Raw genomic sequence first — 22,133 nt, forward strand, 5'->3', positions numbered from 1 at the left:
TCTCCAAGCCAAAACCACTAGGACTGAAATCATGTAGTCAAACCATGACTAGGACTGAAATCGCATGTGATTTCGGTCATACTAGGGGGTTTTTAGGGGTTTTCGGCCAAATCAGAGGAAATGTAGATAAAAGTGTTGACTTTATGAGTAGATGATTCACACATTTCCCATGCACAATTCGACAGTGTCCCAAGCAAATCTCGAGTGAATAAATACATTATCTAACAGATAACCAGGTATGAGTCCTATCACCTTTCATTCTTAAAAACCGCAGGAAGCACCTAAATCCCACCATTTCTTCATATTACTTCCTGTTAACTTTCCATCGTCTCTCAAGAATTCATTTCCATGTTTCAAAGTATTTTAAGCTCCAAGTTCATCCATAGATTTTGGTAACTATTTTTGTGATACACTAGTGTTTATATACATTTTTATGTTGGTTTCATCATATTTACACACATTAATATATGTTAAACACTTAGAATAATACTCTTTCCAAGGAAGTTCAACAATCTCATTCAAGTGTTTAGGCTTGAAATCTTCACACCCTCTCCTCTAACAACCCACAAATCCACTCAAGGTGAGTTCATATCCCCACATTTTCGAGATTTTCATTTTTTAGGGGGGCGGGGGAGATATAAGTCAAAAATTGTTTATCACACCAATATTTGCATGTTTTATCTTTATGTTAAAGTATAAACCTTTATTTGCGTAAGATGTGATTATTACTAGTTCTTGTACAAACATTTGTGTTATATTAGTTTTCAAGTGTAAAACTAACAAAAACAAAGCTAAATCTATGTTATAAAAGAATCATGAGGAAAGTTATGATTTACAAAACTATAAGGTTTTTGGGATCTTTTTACCAAAATAGAGTTTTTCCAACAAAAAGGAGTGCATTGTATTTATTCCACTATTTTGTGGGTTTCAACCCAAAAATATGAGTTTTATCTTACATATGAAACTAAACAAAATGATTACTATGTTTTTATATAAAGGATTATATTAATGTTCTAGACGACAAACATGAGAAACTATAACTGGTATATGATATTGCCATATTTATACCTATTTTTAAGCAATATTTAAGTACATTTTTATTAATAAGTTGGTAAATTGTTTAGAATAATGGTACTTATGAGCTTAAATGTTATTTGCAGCCAAAAAGAAGACATTGTGAAGAAAAAGGACTAAAAGCGTTAAAGAAAGAAACTTTGGGAATTAAAACATTAAAAGAGAAGAAAATCTGGAAAAAGCGTTCTTACGTCGTGGGAACTTGAAGATTCATGACGTGAGAGTTGGTTCTAGAAGATATGTACGCGGGTGAAGGAATCCTTGACAAGCACGGTTATCTAAAACTCACGACGTGAATATCTTATTATTCACGACGTGAATTTGTGAAAATCAGCAACTATATAAATCCTTGACCATTACGAATAGAGGGGACTTTTTGCTAGAGATAGGAGTTCCAGAAGACAATTTTGAGCAGAGAAAAGTTCTGGGAAGAGGCTTTTAACACCAAAAAGAGTGAAGGTCCATAATTTAGTTTATTTTTGTTAATTAAGTCATATCACTTTAATTTGTGTTAGTGTGTGAGTTGCTATGATGAGCAGCTGAATCTAGCTACTCTTGTTTAGCTAGATGAAGCTTCTAACTTATGAATAGCTCAATTTTATGGATTTATTTAGTTGGTAAAATTGCTTGTGTTTGATTTGTATTACCTAGCATGCTTGTGTTTGTTTCTCTAATTGTTTGATTACATGTTTTGTGTAGCTTAGTGACCATTAACTGCATGAACTTGTTTACCTGATGATTTAGTGAAAATTGAATTGCTAGAGCTAGGATTGACCAATCTTAGTTAGTAATTAGAATAAATAAACTTAGCTGTGCTAGAGAACGTGTATTGTGACTATAATTGCGTTTATATAACAAATCTTACATAGCATATTTACATTCATAATTAGTTTTGTGTTTAATTGTGTGGGAACATACATAGATTGACATGAATTAGTTAATTATTGGTAAAGTTAGAACTAAATTACTAATATAACTAAAACCAACTCGATAGTCCATAATCATTAGCTAGCCATAAGGAAGAAGTGGATTCAAACTAGACAAGAGTGTGTTTTTACTTATTGAATTTGAGTTAAGTTCGTCTGATCTTGTAAAATCAGATAAAACTCCCTTTTAACTTGTTAATAATTAGGTTAATTTAATAGTAAGTAGATTAATTAGTAACTCTGTTCCCTGTGATCGAAACCCGACTTACGCAAGCTATACTGTAATCCGACTAGGTACACTGCCTATAAGTGCATAGTTAGTTTAAGTTTGATAGGTTATAAATATTATAATTAGTGGGTACTTTTGTGCACATCAAGTTTTTGGCGGCATTGCCGGGGAACGACACGTTTATTAGTTTATTTAGTTGCATTAGATTGATCGACCCTCTTTGTGGAATAAAATTTGCAAAAAGGTTATCTGGGTATTTATTTTTGTTTATTAGCTTAGCTTAGTTGATTAGCATATAACAAAAAATTTTGTTTTCTGTCACAGAATTCACGACGTGAGTTTTATAAACTCACGATGTGAAAGCTGCAATTTTCAGTTTTTAGTATTTTCTTATTTTAGTTCAGTTTTACATTTTTAGTTTAGCGAGTTGCAGGAGTTCATGACCAGAGGCTCAAAGACACCCTTGTTGCCACCAACTGAAGATCCCGAGTCTGCAATTCAAAAGAAAAAGACGCCCTTATAAGAATTAAAGTCAGCTTTTTCAAGGAAGTCGGGAAAGAAGACAGGAGAGTCAAATTCATCCTTGAGGCACAAGAGCAATTTTGAGCACTTGGATCAAATACCCGTCCAAACCGAATCCGAATATGACACTGATCCGGAATTTGAAGAACATACGAGCGCACCCGAGAACGAGCCAAGGAACGAGATGGCAGCAATTGAAGAGAAGTCCGTGGGAGCTTACAAGAAGCGGATCCGAGAAGATGTGGGTCCCGGTTTAGTCCAACCCGCAATACCTGTCACTGCCACATTCGAGTTGAAGGGGCACATCTTGACTGCACTGAAGGATATCCCATTCTTTGGGAAAGATCATGAGGATGCTTTTAAGCATCTAGATGAAGTCAACGACATTGCGGATTACTTCAATGTCCCAAATGTTAGCAGAAACACCGTCTTGCTTAGGATGCTTCCCATCACTTTCAAAGGAGCTGCTAAGGAGTGGTTAAAATCACTTCCACCTGGTACAATTACCACTTGGGCTCAAATGCGTGAGCAATTCCTAGACCAGTTTTAGCCAAACTCAAGAAGGCAATAGCCAACTTTGAACAACAGCCGAGGGAGTCATTATACGAAGCATGGGAGCGGTACAAGGGCTTGCTCAAAAGTTGCCCTCAGCATGATCTAAATGTGCAACAAGAGATGTCAATCTTCTATGATGGGGTCAACGTTATGACGAGACAATGCCTTGACTCTCAAGGACCGTTGAAAAAGAAAAATCCAAGGGAGGTCAAGGAGTTGATTGAAGAATTCGCGAAGCACTCTCGCGAATACGACAACCCTAGGCAAGATGAAATCAAAGGCGGTGGAGAGACCCAAACTGAAGAAATAGCAGCTGTGATGGCTTTGCTGAATAATTTGGATCGAAGGATAACTCAAATGGACCGGTCAATACATGCCATAAGAGTGGGTTGCGAGAGATGTAGTGGTCCACACTTGACCAAGGATTGCAATTTAGATGAGTTTGGGAACAGAAAAGCTCAAGTGTGCTACTCGAGTGGGGATATGTTTGATGAGGATCAGAGGAAACCGAAGAAGGAGTGGCTGCCATATGAAGAGTATAAGAAGCAAAAAGAAGAGAAGTATAGGCAGACAGGTCGAGGCTTCTATCAAAAGGAGCAGCCACCAGCCGACAAGAAACCCAATCTAGAGACCATGTTGATAAAGTTTATGGAAGCTTCGAAAAAGAGACACGATGCCACTGATTCTGCTATTATGTAACAGCAAGCTTTAATAAAGAATCAGCAAGCCTCCATCCATAACCTTGAAGTTCAAGTTGGTCAACTAGGCACTCTAGTTCATGAGAAGTTATCCCCGAAAAATACCGAAATGAAGACCCAATCTCATGTAATGGCCATAGACACTGAAGAAGAAACCATCTCTGAGTTCCTGGACGCATTGGAAGAAGAATCACAGCAGCCCGATCCAAAGCTGAAGAAGACCAAGCTCGAAAATCATGAAGCTGCTGAATTCCAGAATTCATGACGGGAACCATATAAGTTCACGACGTGGGCCCGTTATGAACAGAAAAATTCTGTAATTGGTTCGGTTTATCAATCTCCTTTGCATTTTCCTTCCCAAGCTACCCTTAGTCCACTGGAAAGAGAGCATAGAGAGTTTGTCAAGCATGTGAAGGGGATCCCGATTAATACACCCTTTGTCGAGTCCTTATCCAAAATTTTCGAGCATCAGAAATTACTGCAAGATTTGATAGACACTCGCAAGCAATTAAAGAAGCATTCTAAGGTGGTTCTAAGTGAACAAAGCTCAAAAGCTATGTTGGGAGAGACACTGAAGAAGATGGGAGATCCTGGACGCCTCACTCTTCCGTGTGAATTTGGAAACAAAATGAAGGTTAATGCGTTAGCCAATTCTAGGGCTAGCATTCAATGTTCTTCGAAACAATAACTTACTTGTGGTGTTTTTGGGTTGTGTTGGGAAAAAGAAGTCAATGTTCTTCGTGTTCATCATTTTCTTAGTGTTCTTCACTTATTTTGGAGAATATTCTGTTGGAAATCTTTTTTTGGCAATTTACCAAATTTGAGATTCATTGGATAAGGAAATTCAATCAAAACCACGACGATTTCGGCTAGGGATCAGCGCTTTTGGTGGTAGGTAAACGTTCTCGGTAAAAAGGAAGAGTTCTCAGCCAAGACATATAGTTCTCAGCCAACTGTATTCGGTTAAATAGTTGAATTTCATTGTTTTTGGTCAAACTAGTTGACTTTCATGGTTTTTGGTCAAAGGGCATTTATCCTGGTTTTCGGTCAAAATCAATCTACACCATCAGATTCCTTTTTTGGTTGTAAATAATGAGTTCTGACAATAGGACCAAGGAGGTTAGTGAAGCCTGATGCTCTCAGTCGTGTGAAGGTATAATAAATAAATATCGTGAACAAAATGAATTATTAGTTAGAAAGGTTTTAGACCTTAAAAATGAAATTTATAAAACTAAGAAAGTAAATAAACCTCATAAAGAAAAACTAGAAGCACAAACTAAAGATTTAAGTAGGATAAAAAAAGAATACAACACCAAATGTGTTCACTATCATTTTGCCAAAGAGAAAATTGCAAACTTAACTACCGAACATGATGCATTAAAGGCTAAATTTAAGGATGCTCACTTTAATTTTCAGAAATTCGATGTGTCAAGTGAGATTGTTGACTCAATGATAGAAAAACAATTAAAGTGGAAAGACAAACAGGGTGATGGTCTAGGGTGTCACAATGTACCACCTCCCTTCAATGATAACTATACTCCACCTCCTGAAACCAAAGAGATAGAGACACCTGCACAATATGGTCAGCCTCCTGTAACTGTCTCAATCAAGAATGAACAGTCCAGCCCAACTGAGAGTATCAATGTGAACAATACTAATGTTTCTACTTCAGGTGTAGATAAAGTAACAGTGCAACATGGGTGCGATATAAACAAAGATAATGCTAGTTTTTATGAAAAATCTACAAAAACTAACACTTTATCTTTTGTTGCTTCAAAGGCTTGTGATAACACTGCTAGCAATCTTAGGCCACATAAAGTTGTGAAACAATGTGTTTGTACTTGTAGAAATTCAGTTGGATGTGGACCAAGTTCTGAGCGTATTCGTCTTAAAAGACAAACCCGTTTTAACTATGGAATTCCTGGTCACATTGCCAGAAATTGTGCAAATCGTGCATATATCCGATATTATGCCAAGGGTAAGAGGAACGTATCACGAGGAAGATCTCGCAAGAGAAACTCATCGATAGCACGTGATGGTGACTAGAATACTGTCAAGACCAAAAATCAAACTCTCAAGAACAAAAAGGTCGTATCTGAAAAGAGATCTGATTTAAGAAATAGTTCAGCCAAACCAAGATCTGTAAGTTCAAATTCATCACAGCGATCGGTCTCAAGCTCCAAAACTAGTGTTGAAACATCCATCCGTTTAAACAAGAAAATGGTTAAACCTGACTACGGATGGGTACCAAAAGTTTCCACTCCCAAATCACCTAAAAATTCTAACATCTCTTCATTTTTGTGTTTGATAAACAGGATATGACTTGGTAACCTGTATCATGCATAGATGGAAAAGGTCAACCTAGTTTCAAAATGGAATGGGTTCCCGAAACCAATTAATCCCCCACTCTGTGTCGGAGCAGTTATGGAGGAATATCATCAGACTTCGTTATGTTGATATTGGTTGTTCCAGGCACATGATAGGGGACATTTCTCTTCTTTATGAAATTCAAGATTTTAATAGAGAGCATGTGTCCTTTGCGGGAAAGGAAAAGAAAAGATCACAAAAGGGGATTTCTTCAATTGTTGAATTACAGTTTGAATTTTCTGACTCTTCTATTCTCTGTGACAATAATGCTGATTTTCAATCGTTTGAAAACCTATTTTTCTAAAACCAAACTCATGCTTGTGGGATTTCTTAAGATGATACATTTCGAAGACTGAATTTTTTTTCCTTCTTTTCAATTTTATTTATTATTTATCATTTTCTTTCATTGTGTTTTACTTTTAGAAAAGGAAATTTATGTCAATCGTTTGGGAAGTGATATTAGTTAGTGATAAAAGGAAAACGAAATGCGTCTAAAGCACTAAAGCTGAATTGTATAAACTCTATGTTCAATGTATTGGTAGGAATAAAAGACTAAGACTAATAGACTGGACAATATGGACTTATTTGAACTTAGAAAACTTCATTTGGACTGACAATACAACGCTTGGATAGATTTAACAGTAAAATAGACAACAAGGCCTACGACATAAATTAATGCTAACTATCATTTGGATATGTGGCTCAACACTTCATTGGCATATGGACTTGTGTCCTTAATTCTTGTATTGACAGGGGATTACTAAGGGTTTCTGATAAGTTGGGCCTGTTTAAAATCGTTATTCTTTCTATCTTAGTCAGCTATATGATGTCCCTGCTGTGTGATCGGAAGTTCCGACCTGGGACACAACATACGCACTTAGATGGTGTTCATTACCCTTAAGTTAGTATATTGTCTCCTACAAATATCCTACTCTCTAAGTTAGTCGTATGTTGTCTCCTTTGCGTGATCGGTAAATCTGACCTGGGACACAACATATGCATTCCATAATGATATGTTCTAGTGTACTAACACTAACTACACCCATAACTAAAGGCTGACTGGTAGATTTTACTGTCTACATTTAAGTGGACAACAATATCCTTGGTCATCGTCAGACAATATGGTCTACCTAGGAATATAGTAGTTATATATAGTCACTCGTAATCTGTCTAGAAAAATGTCATTTGTGTTTAAGTGGATCACAATATGAACGATTGACCAGAGCTTTTCCTGAGCATGTGTGCTGAAAAACCTCATTAATTTGCTCCATAACGTTTGATCCCAAAAAGGTTTTTGTTCTGGGTTACAATTTTGTTTTTATTTAAATTTGTACATGTTTTCATTGCGATGCACAAATTTATGGGGAGAAATAATATGAAAAATAAAAAATAATAGTAATAAAATAAAATAAATGAATAAAAATAAAAAAATTCAAATAATTAAAAAAAGGTGTGTTTAATATATTAAAATTTATTTTATTTTATTTTATTTTTATTTTCGTTTTGGTTTTTGAAATGTAAAATCGAAATAAATATTTTTTATTAAAATTTGGATTATTTTTCATGGGCCTAAATCAGTTAAGTGGGCCGCCTGAGATTTTTAGGACATATATATACTTCGATTTCAGCTGGTTAGGGTTTTTCACCGAAAAACCCCAAACAACCACCATCATCATCGTTTTTCATCTCTCCAAATTTCTTCAAGTTCTTCTGCTCAAAAACTACCGATTTGTTGCTTTTGTTTAAAATTGTTCGGTGAATCAGGTATTTTTTGGATTTATGATCATGGAAATGGCATTTAATATTGTTTTTTGTGTACTTGGTGTCATAGATTTGTAGGTTTTTTAGTAACCTTCCTAAGGTTTTTCGAAGTACTGAGTTGGAACAGGTTCCGATGAGATTTCGGGTTTTTGGTTCCACCTGGATCCGACCGAAATCAGATGAAGGCTTAACCGAAAACTGGTTTCTCGGCTGAAATCAACGAGCGTTGACCGAAATCATCTGGTCAACAAGTGTTTTGACCAAAATCGATCAACTTTGACCGAAATCGATCACTTTTGACCGAAATCGATTGAAATCTTTACCTTAACCAAAAACGACAAAAACTTTGTCTTTTACCGAAATCGACTAAAACTTTGACTTTAACCAAAATCAAATTTTAGACACAATTTAATTATTTTTAAATTAATTCTAACTTGGCTAGTTTAATGAAGATAAATGGCAGAGCAACTAAAATCTGTGGACTCTCACAACATGTTGGATATCTCATTGATCTACCTGCTGCTCATCAAGAATTTAAATCCATGATGGTGGGTTTGAACAACTGTAGGATTTCTCATGCCTCCGTACTAATCCAATCGTCTACAAAACCTGATTATTGAGTTATAAAAAAATGCCTCGATCAACATGATGGGAGCAAATGGAGCTTACACAGTTGAATCGATGATGAAAGGAACACAAGTGATAATTTCTAAACAAGTTATTCGAGAGGTACTTGAATTTGGTGATGCGTCTGCATTCCCAATTGAGTATTCTGCTGATCAAGCCAAGGAAGTTCTAGAAAACATGTGTTATGACAGAACCTATCCTCCCACTATTAAGAAGTTTTTGCCACCTTACTGGAGGTTCCTGGCACGCTCCTTTGTGATTTTCATTTTTGGAAGAAAAGGAGGCTCTGATGAAATTAGTCAGACAATGACCTCAACCATTGTTGCTCTAGCTATGGACTACTATTACAACATCTCAAAACTCGTTTTTGAACAGATGAAGAACAACCTTCTGAGAAAGAAAAAGGACCTATCTTTAATGTATCCCAGGTTCCTTCAAATGATCATAACAAAATATATCCCCAAATTGAGAGGTCGTTTGATACTTTGGATATGAAAGGCTTGGGTCCCAACACTTTTGTACTCATGAAGCAATCAAGAAACGCTACCAAAGTCACTTATCAAGGATTAAATGAGTTGGTTAAATTTGGAAAGTTTGTTGAAGTTGAAAACACTCCTGCTATTAGTTTAATAAATGTTGAGGTTGCTGACGAACACTTGGCACCCAAACCAAAATTTCAATTCGCTTTTAAAGTGATTGAAGTATCTGATGATGAAGAAGATCAAGAGGATCAAGGAATTGAATTTTCAGAAAATGAGTTTGAAAATTTCATTCAGCAAAGTATTTTATTCCCAGAAGGGGATATGGCAGTTGCACCTCCAAGCGTGACTGAAAGGGAAAGGGACACAATGGTGGAATCTTCCTCACCTACCCCAGAACAGATGGATGCTCTTATAGCAGAACTTCAATGAACTACAAGGAAGCCTCCCCAAAAAGTTCCTATTCATACTAAACCTCCATCTGGAAGTGATTTAGAAAACTCTGCCTACGCTTCACTCACAAGGAAGCGTAAAAGAAGAGATCTAAGGTCGGGAGTGCTTGTCACCGACTCCATTCAAAAGAAATCTACGCCGATTGAGTCTGATTTTATAGGTCAAAACATACCAAGCCCGTTCACTAAATCCATTCCTATGGATCAAGAATTTGAAATCCCGATTGTTAAAGAAGAAGTCATACCTTTAGAAGGAGCTCAAGCTTCAAGAAGATCTTTTGAAACCCCCGTGTTGGAAATTTCCTAAGGCAAAAGCAAGATGCCTTATTTTAAATTAGTTGATGTGGTTATGCTTCAGAGCAGAGTCTTTGATCTTGAACAAAGCTCTGCCAAAATAGATTTGATTATTGGAAAGAAGGACATTAGAACTAGTGAGCTTGAGAAAGAGAACTCTGAAAAAGCTTCAAACATCTCAGCACTTCAAGAAAATCTTGGTGGTCTTGAAACACCCAGTTTTCAAAGAACATGGTTGTGGTCTCGGAGGCCAAAGGGTAGGGATGATTCGGTCTTTTATGGGTCTTGGGTTTATTCGGAAGGTTTCAAACTTAGAGGTGTGGTTAGGAGCGTAGGGTTTCCTGCCAACTTTTCGTGGATATAAAGTTCTTCGAAAGCAGACTTAGAACGATGAAGTTATAGTAATTTAAAGTTGTTGGCAGAATTGTTCCTTGAATGGAAATGTTTGGCAATTAAGTACCATCCATGCAAGGTGGTTGGCATGAGGGTACGCCCAGCGTATAAGGGAGAATGGACGCAAGTGCAGACAGGCATACGCCCAACGTACGAGAAGTATGCGCAACGTATGCTCAGAGTCCCTAAACCCTAATTTTTAGTGTATGTCACTATATAAAGAACTTAACATCCTAGATATCAGCCTCCCTCTCATCTTTAGATAGCCACCACAAAACCCTAACCCTCCCCTGAGTATTCTTGGAGCTTTGGAGGCCATTAGAGAGCATTTTGGTGTTGTGAAGCCATTTTTCAACCAAGTGAAGAGTATAGCAAGGTGGTGGATCAAAGGGGAAGAAGTAGATCTAAGATTGTGGTTCCATTTCTGATCATTTTGAGGTATAAAGTCTGAAACTTTCCTCAAGTATGCTTAGATCTATGTTAATGGAATTTTGGGAGCTTTTAGGTCCCGAGAATGGACCTTTATGACTTAACTCATTTCCTAGGTCTAGGGTTGCCACCCTTAGTGTCATATGAGCCCTATAATCAGTAAAGTTTCAATCTTTAGGGTTCACTTGTGACCATGCATGAGATTTATGTTGGATTATTGTCTAAGTCCATAACTATTTTGGTATGTACTTGACCCGATGGTGCATGGTCCTTTTGGGTTGCCTTCACCAAAGCAACTTGATAGGATGAAATATGGAGAGAAAGGATTAAATATGATTTATTAATATATTATGAAAATAATATATTAAAGGAGAAATTATATTGTTTAATTAATATTAGTCAAGAATTAATAAGAATTAAGTTTGTGACTAAAAGAGATTAATTAAACTTAAGGGACTAGAATTGTAATTATAAGATAAATGCAATTGGGCTATGGATTGCCTTATATTAAGGAGTGGACGAATTCTATGGGGAAACCCATTAGAAATCGTCCAAGGCCTTTAAGGAAAGGAGTCCATGGGTTGCTTAGGGCTTAAACATCCAAATTAGGGTTTCCTTGTTAGATAACCCTAATAGCCTCACTATTTAAAGAACCCTTATGCCCCAAAAACGTGGACAAGCTTTCTTCTAGGGTTTCCACACGTTTTGGGCAGCCTCCTTCTCCTATCTTCTTCATCCTCTTGCTCTTGGTGTTTATGAACCATTAGAGGAGTGACATTTGTGACTCTAAGCTTTCTAAAGTCAATACAAGAATGATTTGAGATTGTTATTGCTACATAACAATCAAGGTATGATCTAAATCCTTATTTATATGTTATATTGATTATCATATTCTAGATCTAGGGTTTATAGTCTTCGATGAATTGCATGTACAATAAAGAAACCTAGATCCAAGCATTAAGGTTTGTATGAGCACATAGGATGTTCTTATGACCAAAACCCATCAGTAGTATAAGAGCCTAGATTGGCTTCTATTGTATTGATGCCTTATTAATTTGTTGATGCTTGAAAAATTCAATTTTTGTGAGCCTGCCTGATGGACTCGGCGAGTCCCATTGTGGACTCAGCGAGTAGCCCCCTACTCGGCGAGTCCATATGGGTACTCGGCGAGTTCAAGCGTCAGAAAGAGGGGATTTCGGGATTTCTTGCTGTTTTTCTCATGGATACTTGCCTTATCTGTTTTAGATCATTAAAATCCGATTTTATTCATATTTTTGAGTATCTCCTTGATTAAACAAAAGATAATTACCCATTAATTAGATAATAACTTCCTTATATGATTAAAGTTGATTATTTGTGTTAATTGGGTAACTTATTTTGCAAGAAATTGAAATTAGGTCAAATATAGATAATGATCAAATTAATTGTTTAATTTATATTATTTGTTATTTGATCCTTGTGTTATGAAAAGTTTCAATTTTACCCTTTAGGTTTTCTAGTTTAAATTTAAACTCAAAAGTTTAGTTTTGAAATTTAAATAGTTGAAACCCTAATGTTTTGAAAAGGTTTCAAAACTTGCCCTCAAGTTTTGGAATTTAAATTTTGATTAAAAGTTTAATTTTGATATATATTTAAATTCTAAACCTAATTTTTTTAAATGTTTCAAAACTTGCCCTCAAGTTTTGGAATTTAAAAGTTGATTAAACGTTTAATCTAGGAATGTTAAATTCTAAAACCTTAATATTGTTTTGAAAAGTTCAAATCACACCCTTATGGTTTTATTAATTAATTAAGGTTTATAATTAAAAGAGATTTAATAAATCCATAAAGTTTTTGGTTTACAATTTAATTGAATTAAAAGTATAACTGTTAAATCTGACCTCCTAGTATTTTAAAAGTGTAAAATACACCCTATACTATATATAACATTAAAAGTCTAACATTATATACATGTATGAGTAAAAGTCAGTCTTACCGTTAGTAGGCCTCATTCACGAAGCTGGTCTATAAGGGGTGTTTAAGGAAATTGCCTATAAAATGGCGATTGAATAGGTATCCACTCTTACCCACCGCACTCTTGACTAGTGGAGGGTCGTTAGCCGAACGGGTAGGATAGGACAAAACCTTCCATTATAAGTATAATGAAGTACAAAAGTAACTAAATGTTTTACAAATTCTCAATCTTAGTTACTTAGGCAAAAGTGAATTGATGCAATTCCATGAAATTACACTTTGTGCCCTTGCGAAGACGTTAGTGGAGCGTGTGTGGTTTACCGGCACACTAAATGTTTCTAAGCAAAGGTAGCAAAGGGTGACTCAATGTTTGTCATAGTTCGGTGGAGTGTGTGTGATTAACCGGCACATCGAATAGGTGACTGTAACATATGGGGGCACCATGTAAGTTTGCATGGTTATTCACACCCGCTTTGTGATCCTCGGCATCCCAGTCACAAACAAGAGGGGTATATCGAGATTTAAACATGCCATTGAAATGTTCAATGAATCTCAAAGGATCTAGGAATTTTCATAGATTTAAAACTTAAATTTCTTTTTCATTTTTCATGGTGGAAATTAGTGAATCGTCATTCACTTACCTTCAAATATTCTGCAACTAGATTACGACATCCCTTTTCTAGGTTGTAGCGTATTGTGTTGGGTCCTAGCCTTAATATCTCATTTGGGTGATTTATTGAGGACTCAATCAATCAACTAACTTGAATTCATTTTCTCCCGTTTTGTAGATGTCAAAGTACGACAACTATGGTCTTCCTAAATCCCGTGGAACAAGCATTCCGCATGAAGATGATATTCCACGATTCGATCGAGTAACAAGAGATCATGCTTCACTTCCTCCACCTCCTCTAATTATTCTCCCAAACCCACAAGTTCGAAAGCTTGAAAAGTTCAAGCTCACTCAAGCCCTTTTGGCAAGTAAACATAAAAAAGGAAAGTCGGTGTGTGCACACGTCCTAGGGATGAAGTCACACATTGATAGGTTAAGAATGTTGGGATTTGTTGTCTGTGAGGAGATGGCTGTTGATTGGGTTCTTCAGTCACTTCCTAACTCATATAGTGAGTTCATAAGAGAGTATTGTATGATGAACTGCGACGTGACCCTTATAGATCTCACTTATATGCTTATTGTTGCTGAATCAGCAATGGTTTGGCGCAATAGAAAAGCAAAGTTCATTGGTGAATCTGCCTTCAAGACCTCTATGGATATAGACAATGGGCAACGAAAGACATGCTATGATCGAAAAGTTTGATCATAAGAGAAAGGCAATGTCTGAAGTAGTTCCATGTCATATTCCAAAAGAGTCCATTTGTTTTTATTGCCAAGAGAAGGGGCATTGGAAACGAAGCTGCCCTATTTACTTAAGAGATCTAAGAGATGGGAGAGTCAAAACGTATGGCTCTGCTTTAGGTAAAATCCATTGACTAACTCTTTTAAGCTTCTATTCTAGATTCTTAATACATAATGTGATAAGATTACAATTGATGTTTTGTAGGATCGAAGAAAAGAGAGAAAGCTTAAGGGAAGAAATGACCAGAATCTAACCGTGAAGAAATCGATTTCGATTGCATTACTTGAAGATTAGATTCTTGAGCTACTACTTAGAGTTAGAATTAGATTGCTAAGAAAGATGTATTAGCATGGTTTTTCAATGAATTGCATTGTAAGGACAAATTTTTCCGCAATAAAATAAATTTTGATTTTATCTTATTTATTTATCCTTGCAATGGCGTATATGAAAAATTGATGTTTGAATGTTCCTAATATTAGCAATAATGGATTTGATTCTTAATTATGTTGTTTGTGGAAATGTCGAGAATTTACCAAATAGGGAGAGTTTCTCATCGCCCAAGTTTCAATTGGACAGAAACTTGGAATCATGCAACTTGGTTGCACGATGAATGAGAAATTTCATATTTGGAAATTAGACTAATTCATTGACAAAGTGTCAAGTGAAGGACTAGGAGATCGAGTACACAAAGTTGTGTGTTAATCAAGTCCACCACAAGAGTAACAAAGATATTCATCATGATTTACTCAAGGTTTAGTAAATATGATTATACTTATAAGATTAAGTGTAATTCTGAATTGATTGAAAAAGTTTAAATCAATAGCAGAACGAATAAGAAGAATCAAGTAGGCAGAAAGATAAAAGTTTCTCCATTCTAAGAAGAAGGGAGAGTACCTTGTATGCTTTATGATAAGTCTTAATGATTAAGAACCATATCTCAATTGATCCTCTAAGTGAGTCTTAGTACAATTGCATGTATAAGAAGAGGAATCAAGAATTGAAGAAATGGTTAAATCAAGAAGTCAATCATACTTCGTTCCAAAACAAGTCTTAGAGTTAAGATTGTGAAATTGAGTGATAAGTATTAAGAAGGTTTATAACATTCATCAAATGTGGAAAGTTGTGATGTCTTGGAAAATACAAAGACCAACTAGGACCAATTTATGAAGTGTTTTGATAAAAACTACACAAACTCTTGAATATGTGTTTGTCAAGAAATGTTGATTGACAAAGAGAATCTTATATGTCAAGGAGTCAGTGGGAGTTTTAATAGTATTGAAAGGTTTCAAGAACAAATAAAAATAAACCTTATCGATCATCACTAGCACACAAGTTGAGGTTTACAACCTATCGGGTTGACACTATATTGCGTCTGTGCCGTTCCAATTGAGTTAATTATGCATGTGAGCCCTATGAGTTCTCATTTGAATGCGTAAAAGGCAAGGACCTTGATCAATGAAAAGTACATTGATAGGAAAAGGTGAGCTGCTTAACTACTTGGAAGACATGGTGGGCAGCTGTGTTACCATAAGGCAACAAGTCAAGATTAAGAAAGTTCGGTCCATATGAGTTTGAGTTTGTCGTAAACTTTGGTTTTGACAAATTCACATTGATAACAACACATACACCATTAAAATCTAAGTGTCATAAGATTCCCTCCTTCATGAAAATGACTGTGAGGAAATTATTTCACTAAGAGAGATTTTAAAAAGATAGTGACTGTGAAAATTGGATTCTCGAATTCGATTATGGTTACGATATCCCTTTCCATGATTCGAATTGTGAGATTTGGCAATTAGTCTGAATTGTTTAGACACACATATGAGCTATCTAAGGGAAAGGTGTATAAGCTTAGATAAAGGATTATCAAAGCATTAGGTATTAGAAACATGAACTTAAGAAATTCAATAAGTATTGTTTTTCTGGAAGTTAAGCTGGTTTATGAATACATGTCAAAGCTAGTGGCAGCATAAGTGTTATGTTTATAATAATCATCATGATAGTGGGAGCATAAATGTTATGATCGTATGATTATTAAGGAAAGTATTGCAAGTTAGCAATATTAATTATAGAAAACAAGAGTTATACTTTGCAAAGTTGTAAGGGTTAAAAAGTTGTTTTGCTATAATTAAGGGAGATAATATTAAGCTTCATTTCAAATTTAAAGGTTTAGGTTGTGAAATGTTAATAAATTTAGTCAAGGAAACATAGTGTGTTCTCAAATTTCGATTATGATTACGGCATTCCTCTTCATAGTTCGAATTTTGAGAACGTAGCACATAAAAAATTATGGCAGAAGATTGATAAAATATCGAATCTTCATGTAAGACATTATGCATCGTGTCCCATACGCTTCGGGTATAGGATTGATTGCAAATGCTATAATATTTTACCATTCTAAAATTTTCCAAATGTCTAGCGCATTTAGAGGGAAAAAGGACAAGAATCGGTTTTGACTAAGATAATTAAACAACTATCAAAGGACAATCCAAAGTTCGTCGAGGATTGGTCGCTTGTGAGTAGTTGGAAGTATAGTATTGGATGGAACATATCGACATTGTTATAAACAGATAAGATTCTATTAAGAATAAGTTGCCATATGCAAAATATGGAAACATGTCCATATTGGGAATTGAATATTGAAAATCTATGTCTAGATTAGAAACTTTTATGCAAAAGGACATTCAAAGGAATGTACTTTGAGTGAGAGACATCACACCTAAGGAATTGTCTTGTAACAATCTCCGATAGAGGACTTTGTAATTTCATTGGCAATAGTCATTGTGACTTTAGTGCAGTGACAGTACAAGAGGATCATTGCATAAAATGTTAGAATCTAGCATATTCCATAAGTGAAAAGAATTTGATATTATTTCACTTGTGAAAAGGATTGGGAGTTGTGAAATGAGTATGATTGGAAATGTGTTCATTTGATCTATTTCACAAAGTAAGAACCATAGGTAAACATTGTGTGCATGCTATGAGCATGGGACAAGTGTAATAATTCATGTAAGATGTTGATTACCCGAAACAACAAATAATGAGTAATTGATATGGTGATAAATAAAAGGTGTTTTATTTATGCTCAAAGGTTTGAGGCCATATGGGATTAGTATTATTCTTGTGTTTCACTTTGCATTTTTTGACTTCCTGAATAATTTAATTGGTTTAGAACAGTCAAATTATTCGAACGGGCCACAGTCGTTCATATGTTGGAAGTAGGTGTGAATAAAGACTGTCGTGAATTGGTGTGTGGATTGTCTAAAGAGTATTAGACATAAGCAAATGTTTGCTGCAACGTTCATGAGTGCTTATGAATATGATTTGAGCATTAGATTAAACCCACGCTCACTTGGATCAATCCATGAATTGTATCACGAGTGATTGGTGAGACGATAACATCTTATATTCTTGAAACCGAGATGTGTGAGTTGTATCTTGCAAATCGGTTGCACATTGATAATATGAAAACACACTAGTAACTTGGTGTCATAAAACATATTGTTGTGTGTGATTCGGTGAGTGAGTGCAAGCGAGCATTGTATCAAAGTTTATCCGTTCCTTTTATCGAAAGTAGGATAAAAGCGATATCTTTGGACCCCTCGATGATTCAGTGATGACAAAAGTAAATGCTCGGCCGGGCTAGGGCTAATTTGATTTGTTGAATTAGTCTGTCGTCATAAATCGGAAGTCGAGAAATAGTACAGAGAGAATGATTAGAAGTCATGTCTCACGATATCTAGAATGGAGGAATATATGATCCCTTATCTAAAGGACACACGTATCTGATAGGATCAATGTTGACAGCGGCTTTGGAAAGCTACGATTGCATATCAGGATCTGAAGTCATACGCAGAATAGTTATTAGACTTATCCAAGTGGGAGACTGTTGGATTAGTGTCTAAGTCCATAACTATTTTGGTATGTTCTTGACCCGATGGTGCATGGTCCTTTTGGGTTGTATTCACCAAAGCAACTCGATAGGATGAAATATGGAGAGAAAGGATTAAATATGATTTATTAATATATTATGAGAATAATATATTAAAGGACAAATCATATTGTTTAATTAATATTAGTAAAGAATTAATAAGAATTAAGTTTGTGACTAAAAGAGATTAATTAAACTTAAAGGACTAGAATTGTAATTATAAGATAAATGCAATTGGGCTATGGATTGCCTTATATTAAGGAGTGGACGAATTCTATGGGGAAACCCATTAGAAATCGTCCAAGGCCTTTAAGGAAAGGAGTCCATGGGTTGCTTAGGGCTTAAGCATCCAAATTAGGATATCTTTATTAGATAACCCTAATAGCCTCACTATATATAGAACCCTTATGCCCCAAAAACGTAGACAAGCTTTCTTCTAGGGTTTCCACACGTTTTGGGCAGCCTCCTTCTCCTCTCTTCTTCATCCTCTTGCTCTTGGTGTTTGTGAACCATTAGAGGAGTGACATTTGTGACTCTAAGCTTTCTAAACTCAATACAAGAAGGATTTGAGATTGTTATTGCTACATAACAATCAAGGTATGATCTAAACCCTTATTTATATGTTATATTGATTATCATATTCTAGATCTAGGGTTTATCGTCTTGGATGAATTGCATGTACAATAGAGAAACCTAGATCCAAGCATTAGGGTTTGTATGAGCACATAGGATGTTCTTATGACCAAAACCCATCAATCTAGCCCTTTCCATGGAAGTTTGTTGTCACATTTCAAGATTTGACTCTTTTGGTGGGTTGCAAGCCACCAAGTAATCAACTTTATGGATTAAGACATTGAAGAGGACTTAGATCTGTAATTGTAGCTTCTGGAATAGATTATGAAGCACTTAATGGGAAAAGTAGCTTAACAGAGGAGTACGTTGGGCGTACATGCAAGTACGCACAGCGTACACCACCTTCAGCCAGTACGTTTAACGTACAGAGGAGTACGCCCGACGAACTCATCAGTTATGGGCTTGGTGTGTTTTGGGCCTCAAGTTAGGCCAAGTAGTGGACTTTCGGTCTTTGGGCCTTAGTGGACCATCAGAAGTCAGATGTTTAGGGCCAAGAATATGTTTGGGCTTAGGGTAAGGCCCATTACAGGGAGTAGGCCCAATTTAGAAAATTGGGCCATTAGTAGGCCACTAGTGGGCTTGGAAAGCCTACCTAGTGTTGGGCCTTTTTGTATTATGGCTTTGGGCCTTAGATATGGACCAAGTTAGACTAGAGGTAAAATTTTCATTTTACCCTAAGGAGGATTATTGAATTGGTCTAATTCTCACTTTGGTAATGGTAGCTGAGGGAATCAAGAGACTAGCAGTTCGGGGATCCGCCACCTAGAATCGAGAGGTTTATTCATAGGGTTCTACATTCAGGTTGTGAGGTGAGTCTGTCACACCCCAAAACCACGAACGGCGGAAACGTTCTGGGGCGGAGGACGTCATATTCAGTATCATAACAGTTCATAGAAAGGAAAGTACACACCACCATATATATTAAAGTTTCCAAAATGTTTACATAATCGTATTCGTTACTTGTTCAAAAGATAAATACAAAAACATCCTTCAAAAGAAGTAATTAACGTCAGCACGTTAATCCCCAAAAGTTGATTTCCAAATCTGCTTAGCGGTTCCCTGAGAATACAAGTTATTTCAAAGAAAAAGTGTCAACAATTAAGTTGGTGAGTTCATAAGTAGTGTTTTGAGAAAATGTACGCCATTCGAAAGTTCGTGTATGTTTTCCAAAAAACGCACTGTTTCAAATGTAAGGAGTTATGATTTGTTGTGTTTTCCAAGAAAAACCCTTATTTTCTTATAAAAGTATGAAATGCATATGAATGTTCGTGTTATAAGTTGCAACTAATTGTACCGAGAAAATCCCTTATTTTCCTATTAGTTGTTTGGTTTGTATACAGGAAAAACCCTTATTTTCCTGACATAACTGGCAGTCTCTAAGACCGAAAATCGCAAGCAATCGACGTGCTCGAAAGGTGTGGCATAGTTTTATATAATAAAGCTATACGAAGATCGCATTTGTTAGATGAAGAATAGTTTTAATAGCTACTCTTTCATAAAAGCATAATACCATAATAATTGTATATCCGATGAGTTTTATAACCATACTAAACATAATATGCCTGTAGCGACGTTCTTCAGGCGTCGTAGCGTTATGACAACTGTCACCCCAAAAAGACGGACTGTAGCTAACAGTCAGGGCGCGGGATCATGACTTCCCGTATAGATCTATACACATTTGACACGTTCTCCGAACGGGAGACTCTGGTTATAGACAGGACTTGTTGCATTATTTTCTAATAAAGAAAGTAACGTTTGAAGATATACACGACTCATGGATTCTCAACTAAGTCCGTAATAAGGTAGTAGTTTGTATGCAAAGTTTAACCTCTTACACAATGTTTGACAAAGCATAATCATAAGTTCTTTGAATGCATGAAATGACTTAGTAAAGAATGTTACCCTTGATATGATGTGTTTGTATGTAAACGTATAAATAAAACATATTTCTATTTATAAACATATTATATCCCAAAGAGGGTAAAGTTGTGTTGTGAGGGGTTTTGTATCATAATAACTTCACAAGATAGTTAAAACAACAGTATGAAAAGTATATCAAAAGGTTAATGTTTCACACGAATTTAGTCATGTGTTAACTTGTATTCCTCCCCAAAAAGAGTATAAAACATTTAAAATGTATTTAAAGAGTGTTCGAAGGGGATATGAACTCACTTGATAGTTTGAAGATTGCAAGGTGGAAAACCGGGCAGAGTTTCGACTAGGGAAACTGATTTTTCTCGGGATTCTCGGGAATCTCGGGAGTAGAATCGAGCCTCGGGATTTGAGCAAAAAGACCAGAGCTTCGGGTTTGAGCGGACACGTAAAACGAGGCAAGGCTGTGAGAGAGAGAGAAGAAATGAGCCCTTTTCTTGGAAACCCTCGCATCCTATTTATAGGAAGGCAAGTCTGCCTCGGTACGCGGGGCGTACGCTCGTACGCGCTGCGTACGCGTACGTCATGCATGACCGAAGCCTCGACTGCCTCGGTTCGGATGGGACGGGTTCTTGGGTTATCGGGTCGGATGGGACGGGTTGCTGGGGAGGTGGGTCGGATGGGACGCCGGGTCGGATGGGACGTCGGGTCGGACGGGTCGGACGGGTCGGACGGGTCGGCTTCCTCGGATATGGCGACGTGGACGATCCGAGGCCAATCCTCTCGGTTACGCGGGGCGTACAGGAGTACGCAGCGCGTACTTCGGAGAAGGACGCTGACTCCTCTTCGGATAATATCCGAATTTTGAATTAAATAAATAATTAATTTATTTAATAAACTTCAAAAATCCATATCTTCTTCATACGAACTCCGTTTTCGATGGTCTTTATATCCACGCGTAGGTGAGACTACGATCTACAACTTTCGTTTAGACTCCGTTGGCAATTTCCAAAATTATTTTTATTATTTATTTTATAACTAATCGTTTTTAAGGAATTTCATTGAAAAATCATAACTTCCTCATGCGAAGTCAGATTTGGACGTTCTTTTTGTGTACGCTCACGGTTTAATGTTATCTATGATTTTCATTTAGATACCTAAGGCTAAATGTTATCGTATTGAAACTTTGCATTTTTCGTTTGATCGGTGTTGTCGGTTTTGACAGAAATCTTAGAATGGTCATAGCTTCTTCGCCATAACTCAGATTTTAGTGTTCTTTATATATTTGGAACCTTTAAGATGATATCTACCACATAGCGTACTCCAAATCAGAGCTTTTGAATAATTCATTTATCGATGATAATCCCATTACATTCAAAAGGGGTTACAAGACTCGGTTTATAATGCTTGGAAATAACGGGTTGTTACATCATCCCCCCGTTAAACGGAATTTCGTCCCGAAATTTAATACAAGGTAAGAGTTTTAGGGGCTGAGGAAGAGATGCGGATACTTCTGTAGCATTTGGTCTTCCCGTTCCCATGTGAATTCGGGTCCTCTCTTAGCATTCCATCGAACTTTTACTATT

At 36.3% G+C, this 22,133-nt stretch overlaps 1 non-coding gene across 1 annotated transcript; it reads right to left on the bottom strand.

Moving 5' to 3' along the window:
* Nucleotides 1–3,303: 3,303 nt before the first annotated feature.
* LOC111910022 (small nucleolar RNA R71) lies at nucleotides 3,304–3,410 on the bottom strand. Its single transcript, XR_002856430.1, has one exon. It is a non-coding gene; the product is annotated as a small nucleolar RNA R71 (small nucleolar RNA).
* Nucleotides 3,411–22,133: the final 18,723 nt, after the last annotated feature.

This window comes from Lactuca sativa, chromosome 1 (genome assembly GCF_002870075.4).
Source record: "Lactuca sativa cultivar Salinas chromosome 1, Lsat_Salinas_v11, whole genome shotgun sequence".
NCBI classification, from domain to species: domain Eukaryota; kingdom Viridiplantae; phylum Streptophyta; class Magnoliopsida; order Asterales; family Asteraceae; genus Lactuca; species Lactuca sativa.